General features: G+C 39.2%; 1 long non-coding RNA gene across 1 annotated transcript; it reads right to left on the bottom strand.

Moving 5' to 3' along the window:
- Positions 1 to 1,490: 1,490 nt before the first annotated feature.
- Positions 1,491 to 1,979, bottom strand: LOC120978676. Its single transcript, XR_005774163.1, has 4 exons — positions 1,914 to 1,979; positions 1,754 to 1,823; positions 1,609 to 1,673; positions 1,491 to 1,518 (listed from the first exon to the last, which is right to left on the bottom strand). It is a non-coding gene; the product is annotated as an uncharacterized LOC120978676 (long non-coding RNA).
- Between the last annotated feature and the right edge of the window lie 5,830 nt (positions 1,980 to 7,809).

Below are 7,809 nucleotides of genomic sequence, written 5' to 3'. Positions count from 1 at the left end.
CTAATGACATGGCCTCCTTGTTCACCTGATCTGAACCCCATTGAGAACCTGTGGTCCATCATCAAATGTGAGATTTACAAGGAGGGAAAACAGTACCCCTTCACTACATCTGAACAGTGTCTGGGAGGCTGTGGTTGCTGCTGCACGCAATGTTGATGGTGAACAGATCAAAACACTGACAGAATCCATGGATGGCAGGCTTTTGAGTGTCCTTGCAAAGAAAGGTGGCTATATTGGTCACTGATTTGTTTTTGTTTTGTTTTTGAATGTCAGAAATGTATATTTGTGAATGTTGAGATGTTATATTGGTTTCACTGGTAAAAATAAATAATTGAAATGGGTATATATTTGTTTTTTGTTAAGTTGCCTAATAATTATGCACAGTAATAGTCACCTGCACACACAGATATCCCCCTAAAATAGCTAAAACTAAAAACAAACTAAAAACTACTTCCAAAAATATTCAGCTTTGATATTAATGAGTTTTTTGGGTTCATTGAGAACATGGTTGTTGTTCAATAATAAAATTATTCCTCAAAAATACAACTTGCCTAATAATTCTGCACTCCCTGTATATATGTATTCCGAAAAATTTTACAAGAGTTCTGGAATTCTGATAAAATAAAACAGATAATAACGTAGCTCATTACAGAGCATAATAATTAGAATTTTTTTTTTCTTTTTTCTGAATTCGGTCTAAAAATATAAATTTACATAAACATATATACTTTTTTATGACAATTTTTACAATAGTATAACAGCCAATGACTTTGCTAAATACAGAGCATAATATTATTAAAATGTTATTTACTCTACTTGGCTATAAAACTTCAACATTACAAAAAAAAATTTTTACAAAAATTCTAGAATTGTCACAGACAATCTAAATTACAATGACTTATGTTGACACAGAGCATACAATTTTTTGTAGTGTGTTGACTTTGCTAGAAACACTGTGCTCTCTGAGTTATATAGATCGCTGTGTTCTGTCCCATCAAGGCAAGCCAGGGCATTTCCATCTTCTCCACCTGTGTAAAAAGGAAATTGTTAGTCATCAAAATTATGATCAAAATACTGCCTGTTGAAAAAAAAAGTCAAACACCAAAGCTGGAAAACATTTTCTATTTTCATGCACCTACCGTAGAGCCACACAGAAAAAAATATATCACACCGCAAGTCGGAAGCGATTATCTCCTCCACTCAGTCAATCCACCTGTATCCAAAATAGAAAGGGCTATGAAAAATGAATAACACCAATTAGGAATCCGTACAGTGGGATGTTACCACGTTACTCCTTTCTTAGCGCTTGCATAATCGGCTATCTCACGTCCTGGAAAGACAGTGTGGCCTTCCTCCGTTCTTCTCCACCTGTGCACAAAGGTAATTGTTAGTCATCCCAAAAGAAACACACTGAAACGCTCAAACTTTTTCTCCTTGCATCCACCTACCGTAGAGTTGGTTGGAACAATATCACGCCACGGCTGGAAAGAATTCCTTCTCAACACACAGTCAATCCACCTGTATCCAAAATAAAAAGGGATATGAAAAATGAATAACACCAATTAGGAATCCGTACAGTGGGATATGTCCACGTTACTCCTTTCTTACCGCTTGCATAATCGGCTATCTCACGTCCTGGAAAGACAGTGTGGCCTTCCTCCGTTCTTCTCCACCTGTGCGCAAAGGTAATTGTTAGTCATCCCAAAAGAAACACACTGAAACGCTCAAACTTTTTCTCCTTGCATCCACCTACCGTAGAGTTGGTTGGAACAATATCACGCCACGGCTGGAGAGAATTCCTTCTCAACACACAGTCAATCCACCTGTATCCAAAATAAAAAGGGATATGAAAAATGAATAACACCAATTAGGAATCCGTACAGTGGGATATGTCCACGTTACTCCTTTCTTACCGCTTGCATAATCGGCTATCTCACGTCCTGGAAAGACAGTGTGGCCTTCCTCCGTTCTTCTCCACCTGTGCACAAAGGTAATTGTTAGTCATCCCAAAAGAAATACACTGAAACGCTCAAACTTTTCCTCTTTGCAGCCACCTACCATAGAGTTGGTTGGAACATTCGCACGCCACGGGTGGAGACATATTCTCAAACCAGGAAATATAAAAACTTTGAATCTGCAAACATTAAAATACTTAAAAAATACTTCGGCTTCTCATAAAGCAAAACCAATAACCAATCAAAAATAGTTAAGTAACGGAAAAGCAACAAAAGATATTGGATGGAACTGAACAATAAAATTTTTGTTTCTCAGGATAGCTGACCAGTCAATAATTATTACTTGCCAAACCGAGACCAATGTTGACGTAGAACAACTTCTTTTTTAGGCCGCTCAACATTTGCAATGTTGGGTGGAAGATCTGGTGTCCGACTATTCCATTCTGATGTGAGGTCTCCTAATGCTATTTTTAAACAGTCGGCTAAAATTTTCTCACAATGTTCTATACTCATTGCTTCATAAATGTTTTTCACCGTCCAGCGTTTTTTGCCCTTTGCAAGAATTAATTTTGTTTGTTTTGTACCAATGGGAGCTGAGACAGATGTTGGAAGTTTAACTACTGCTTGTTCTCTTCCAAGATTCTTATTATGTGCTAAAATAGCAAGTTTTGTTCTAGCTTCCATCCCATCAATTCCAAAATGTATTCTTTTAGTACGAAACTTTAGTACTAAGCTGTGGAAGGCTTCAAGTGGTCCGGTGTGGCAATTTCTGATCAAGTGTGGAACATCACTCAAGAATTGTTGATTTTGGACGATCTCCTCCAGTCTACGAAAAGCGGTACTCTCCTTTTTTAGCCATAATACTAAAGGGTTTTCCGGTTATTCATCATGGAAGCATTTTTTGTAGTGTTCTCCATTTTCCCACTCGTGCATGTCTAGTATGTGATAGAGAACAGAATTCCAACGTTCCATGAAGAAAAATTCATTGTGGTCACACGTTTTTACACTCCACCAGAAATGGTTAACTATCTTATCGATCCATGGTTTCAGTTCCTTTCCAGCTCTTCCGTTACTCGCCTTTAACAATTTTTTTTGTAAAGACTTTGCGTAATGCCAAATGTCAAACTGATGATCTATGTCAGTGTACAACTCACGCATCAACTTTTGGATACTGACATGTCGATCAGAGACAAAGACACATACGTCAAAGCCGTTGTTAATTATTCTTTCCATAACTGTTTTAAAACCAAACTTCTCCATAGCAACTGAAGAACTGCACTGGCTTCGATGCACAACTTCAAAATCAATAATTTTTTCTGTATATAGGTCCATAACTGTATAGGTACAATATTTTGCTGAGTGGCCGGGGCTATCACATTGACCATCTCCAGCTATACACATGGGAAATTCATGCATTTCTTCATGTACTTTCCTTTTTTCTTCCTGCCAGGCAATATCAATTGCAGGGAAAACAAATTTGGTTTGATAACGGTAAAAACTTGTCTCTGAAATTGCGGTTAAACCAAAAATGTTAAAAAACTCTTTGACCTTTTGAAAATTTAGTCCACTGCACAATATTGAAGCAGCTAAAAGAACATTGCCACTCCAATAATGACCAATTTTAGGCTGGCTACTCCATAATAAAGACGAGTGCCCCCTCCTACAACTACCGCGAATTGTCAAAGCACTTCCCAGCCTTTCTTTTGAAAATGAACATACGGTTAGATTACAACCGTCAATATACTGACATTTCACCTGACGTAGAAGTGCATCAAGGCAACTTTCGTTAACTATAAATTTATCATCGGTCACCATGTCTTCAACTGTTGGTTCAGGGATAGAATTATCATGGTAAGTTTCCAAAACTGACTGTAATGCAATCAAATCAGATGAGCAGTGGCTTATCATCAAAGGGTCATACAAGTTATCCCTTGAATCCAGACCTTCACCTACATCAGCTTCAGCATGACTGAAAATATTGCTGAACTCCTGATTTTCACCAGTTAATGGAAAAATTCCACTAACCACATCATCATCACAGTTATCAACATCTTCAGGTTGCAACAAAATTTGGTCTTTTTCAATAGTAATGGGAGACAGCAGGCTAACAAAAGGAATACTACTTTGATTTAGAATAGTTGAAGCTTTTGGCAAAGGTGTGGATTCAGTTACAATATGAGTAAGTTGTCTTAGAGGGGATTCTTGTTCCACAAGGACCACGTTTGATTCTAGATTAATAATAATTGAATTTGTTAAATCAAAATCGAAGCATCACTGAATTTTAAAGTTGGAATTTCAACAGTCTCTGTTACTTGTTGATTTTCCACGCAAGAAACAAATTCAGTCTGATCGCTAGACTCTGTATTTAAAAATGATTATGAGGACACAACTATATTCTCAAACTGTTGCCCACTCAGATTTTCAGATTGTTTTTTTGTTATTCTTTTTCTTTTTTTCAAATTGTCTGGCACTTTCCTTTCTGAATCCAATAATTTTTCAAATATGTTGGATTTGAAATTGGATGAATTAGACGTCCGCTAGCATTGACAATGAAACTGTCTTCTGTGAAATGTAAAGAACACAGTTTATATTTATTATAATTTTTCTTTTTGCAAGTAATAATGTCTTCGGCTATACAATTTAATTCCTCTCCCCCCAAAGGAATTAATATTGACAACCATTCCATTATTCTTTCCCTACTGTTGGGAAAGCAGTGCAATTTAATTTCGTGGCCGTTGTGGAGACGTCCTGCAACAAAAAAACAGTTCTTGATCCAACAAGTGGATGGCATTTTCAAAAATCCTGTTGGAAAAAAAATAAAAAAATAAAAATAAATACATTTTGTATGGATAGCAACGGTAATGAAAAATTAAACTTACCATTTTTTTGGTAAAATATAACAAACTTTGTAACGTAGAACCGAAGAGCTAGTAGACAACTTATTCCAACATGGAATATTTTTGGGGAACACCGAAAGAATATTAATCTTCTGTCTTCGTCCATTGTTGAAGCTTTGAAGGACACTTCTGTATTCAATACTTACCAATGTTTTTTACTTACCTTAAATTTTTTTCAAATGTATAAACACAAAAACGTTTAATCGTTGAACTTGAAAACAACCCATTTGCAACATTGATTTGGGTTTTGAACTTCATAACTTCACGCAAGATGATTCTTCTTCCAGCGATGAACGTTGTAGTTTAACTTACCTGTATGGTCCGTACCCACAAATCCTTACCACTGAAACCACTATAACAACCAAAAGTATTCAAATTATATATAAAAAAATATATATATACGATTTTCAGTAAAATATTTTATATAAAAAAAAAAATTAATAAGTACCTGTTTGATATGGTTTTATATTGGAAACGATCTTGGTCACACAAAGATATGCTAGATATCCTAAAATAAATAATAGAATATATATAAAGTATAAAAATACTGTTATAGGCCATCCCGATTTGGGGGTTCAATAAAATTGTGTTCAGTAAACTAAAAAAGTTTTGACACTTGAAAAAATTTCATTTAAACATTTTTATTTTGATGGTTGCAATATTATGATTACCGGGTTGTTGAGTGTGGTCACTAAAATTTATTGTGTGAAAGCGTGGTTGATCTGATACGTATACTGTCCCACCATTATAAAATGCCTTTTTTTTTAAATTTTTTTATATGTACTAGTAAACGTAACAGTCTTCTATCCACTGTACCCCATAAAACCAGCAATAGGGTCTATTTTCATTGGGTTATTACAGTCATATGACACTTGACGTCAGTACTTTTTCTACACAATACTTGGAATGTATTATATTTAGCATATAACCGATTGGAAAAAGATATCAAAATGAGAGTACTGTATTAGTGTAGCATGTATTTCAATAAAGTGGTTATAGTCAAACATGGCTTGTTTGTATGTGGAAAAATTACTTGCAGTGTTAGAAACGGAAGCAGCTGTAACATTATAGTAGGCAAAGGGAGTGTTACTGGCAGTTTTTCACAGCTTGCTGAGAAGAACCCAACGAGAGCCGGAGTACAAACAATCCACCATAAAGGTACTTTCACACTTGCGGTAGGACGGATCTGACAGGCTGTACACCCGGTCAGATCCGTTGTTTCGCTGTGCCGACGCTCCGTCCCCATTGACTATAATGGGGAAGTGGGCAGCGCTCTGGCGCAGTACGGCAGTACACGGCGAAAGTCCGCCGGAGTAAAAAACCTGCATGTCTGACTTTTCAGTCCGGTGGACTTTCGCCGCGCACTGCCGTACTGCGCCGGAGCGCTGCCCACTTCCCCATTATAGTCAATGGGGACAGAGCGCCGACACGGCGAAACAACAGATCCGACAGGGTGAACGGCCTGTCAGATCCGTGCTGGCGCAAGTGTGAAAGTAACCCAAGCCAGTTGTCCAACAAGCTCGCATTATAGTAGAAAACAATGTATTATCCTCGTTTGGTTGATCCGTGGCTGATTATGATAACACGGTTAGCCTCAGTGCCTTTTTAAAGCCAAAATGCCCAAAAAAAAAAGGCGTGGGGTCCCCCGTAAAATATCATAACCAGCCAAAGGTAAACCAACAGCTGTGAGCTGCCATTATCAGGGTGAGAAGGGCCATGGTTTTTGGCTGCTTCTCAGCCTAGTAATAACAGCCCACAGCCGTCCCAAGAGAGAAACCATCACATCAGATGGTTTCTGGCTTGACGGCAACCCGGCTCTTCCCGGCATCCCTGGGGCTTTGGATACCGGGGTAATTGATTTGGGTTTTACTGTGGGCACAGTTGTCACAATCCAAAACAAGCTGGCCGACAATAAGAGCCTGTCATAGTGATTGGAGCCTCAGTACAGAGGTAACCATTACTACCACTGCAAGTATAGAATAGCACGAGTACAAATAGCCATGTTTTGAACCACTTTATTGAAATAATGACTCCCCAGCTCAGGCCCTCGTCAACCATTTTAATAAGTAGTTTACGCTTTACTTTTCAGTTCCCTTCTGCAAACTGGATGACGTCCAATCTCTTATCTGTAAAAAAACAAACAAAAAAAAGGTTTCAATGCGTTATGTAAAATCATTACTTGACAATATAAATACAGATGTTTTGACACAATGACAACTTATTTGGTGAAAAATTAATAAAGTTATTTAGCCCTCAGTAAGGAGAGAGAGTATAAATGGCAACAGTAATGTTGCCACAGTGGACAACGTGTCTCGTCCGTTCATATTCGTTGCCTCACGGGAGGTGGCCACTGAGGGGGTAGCTGCTACTACTAACCCCTGCATGCTCGTTGCCTTAGGGAAAAGGGGGGCCACTGAGGGGGTAGCTACTACTACCCCCCTGCATGCTCGTTGCCTTAGGGGAAAGGCGGGGGGGGACCACTGAGGGGGTAGCTACTACTACCCCCTGCATGCTCGTTGCCTTAGGGGAAAGGGGGGGACCACTGAGGGGGTAGCTACTACTACCCACATCATGCTCGTTGCCTTAGGGGAAAGGGGGACCACTGAGGGGGTAGCTACTACTACCCACATCATGCTCATTGCCTTAGGGGAAAGGGGGACCACTGAGGGGGTAGCTACTACTACCCCCATCATGCTCGTTGCCTTAGGGGAAAGGGGGACCACTGAGGGGGTAGCTACTACTACCCCCTGCATGCTCGTTGCCTTAGGGGAAAGGGGGACCACTGAGGGGGTAGTTACTACTACCCCCTGCATGCTCGTTGCCTTAAGGGAAAGGGGGACCACTGAGGGGGTAGCTACTACCCCCATCATGCTCGTTGCCTTAGGGGAAAAGGGGACCACTGAGAGGGTAGCTACTACTACCCCCTGCATGCTCGTTGCCTTAGGGGAAAGGGGGAT

Source organism: Bufo bufo, chromosome 9 (assembly GCF_905171765.1).
Source record: "Bufo bufo chromosome 9, aBufBuf1.1, whole genome shotgun sequence".
Lineage (NCBI taxonomy): Eukaryota > Metazoa > Chordata > Amphibia > Anura > Bufonidae > Bufo > Bufo bufo.
This window is presented reverse-complemented; position numbering and strand designations above follow the sequence as displayed.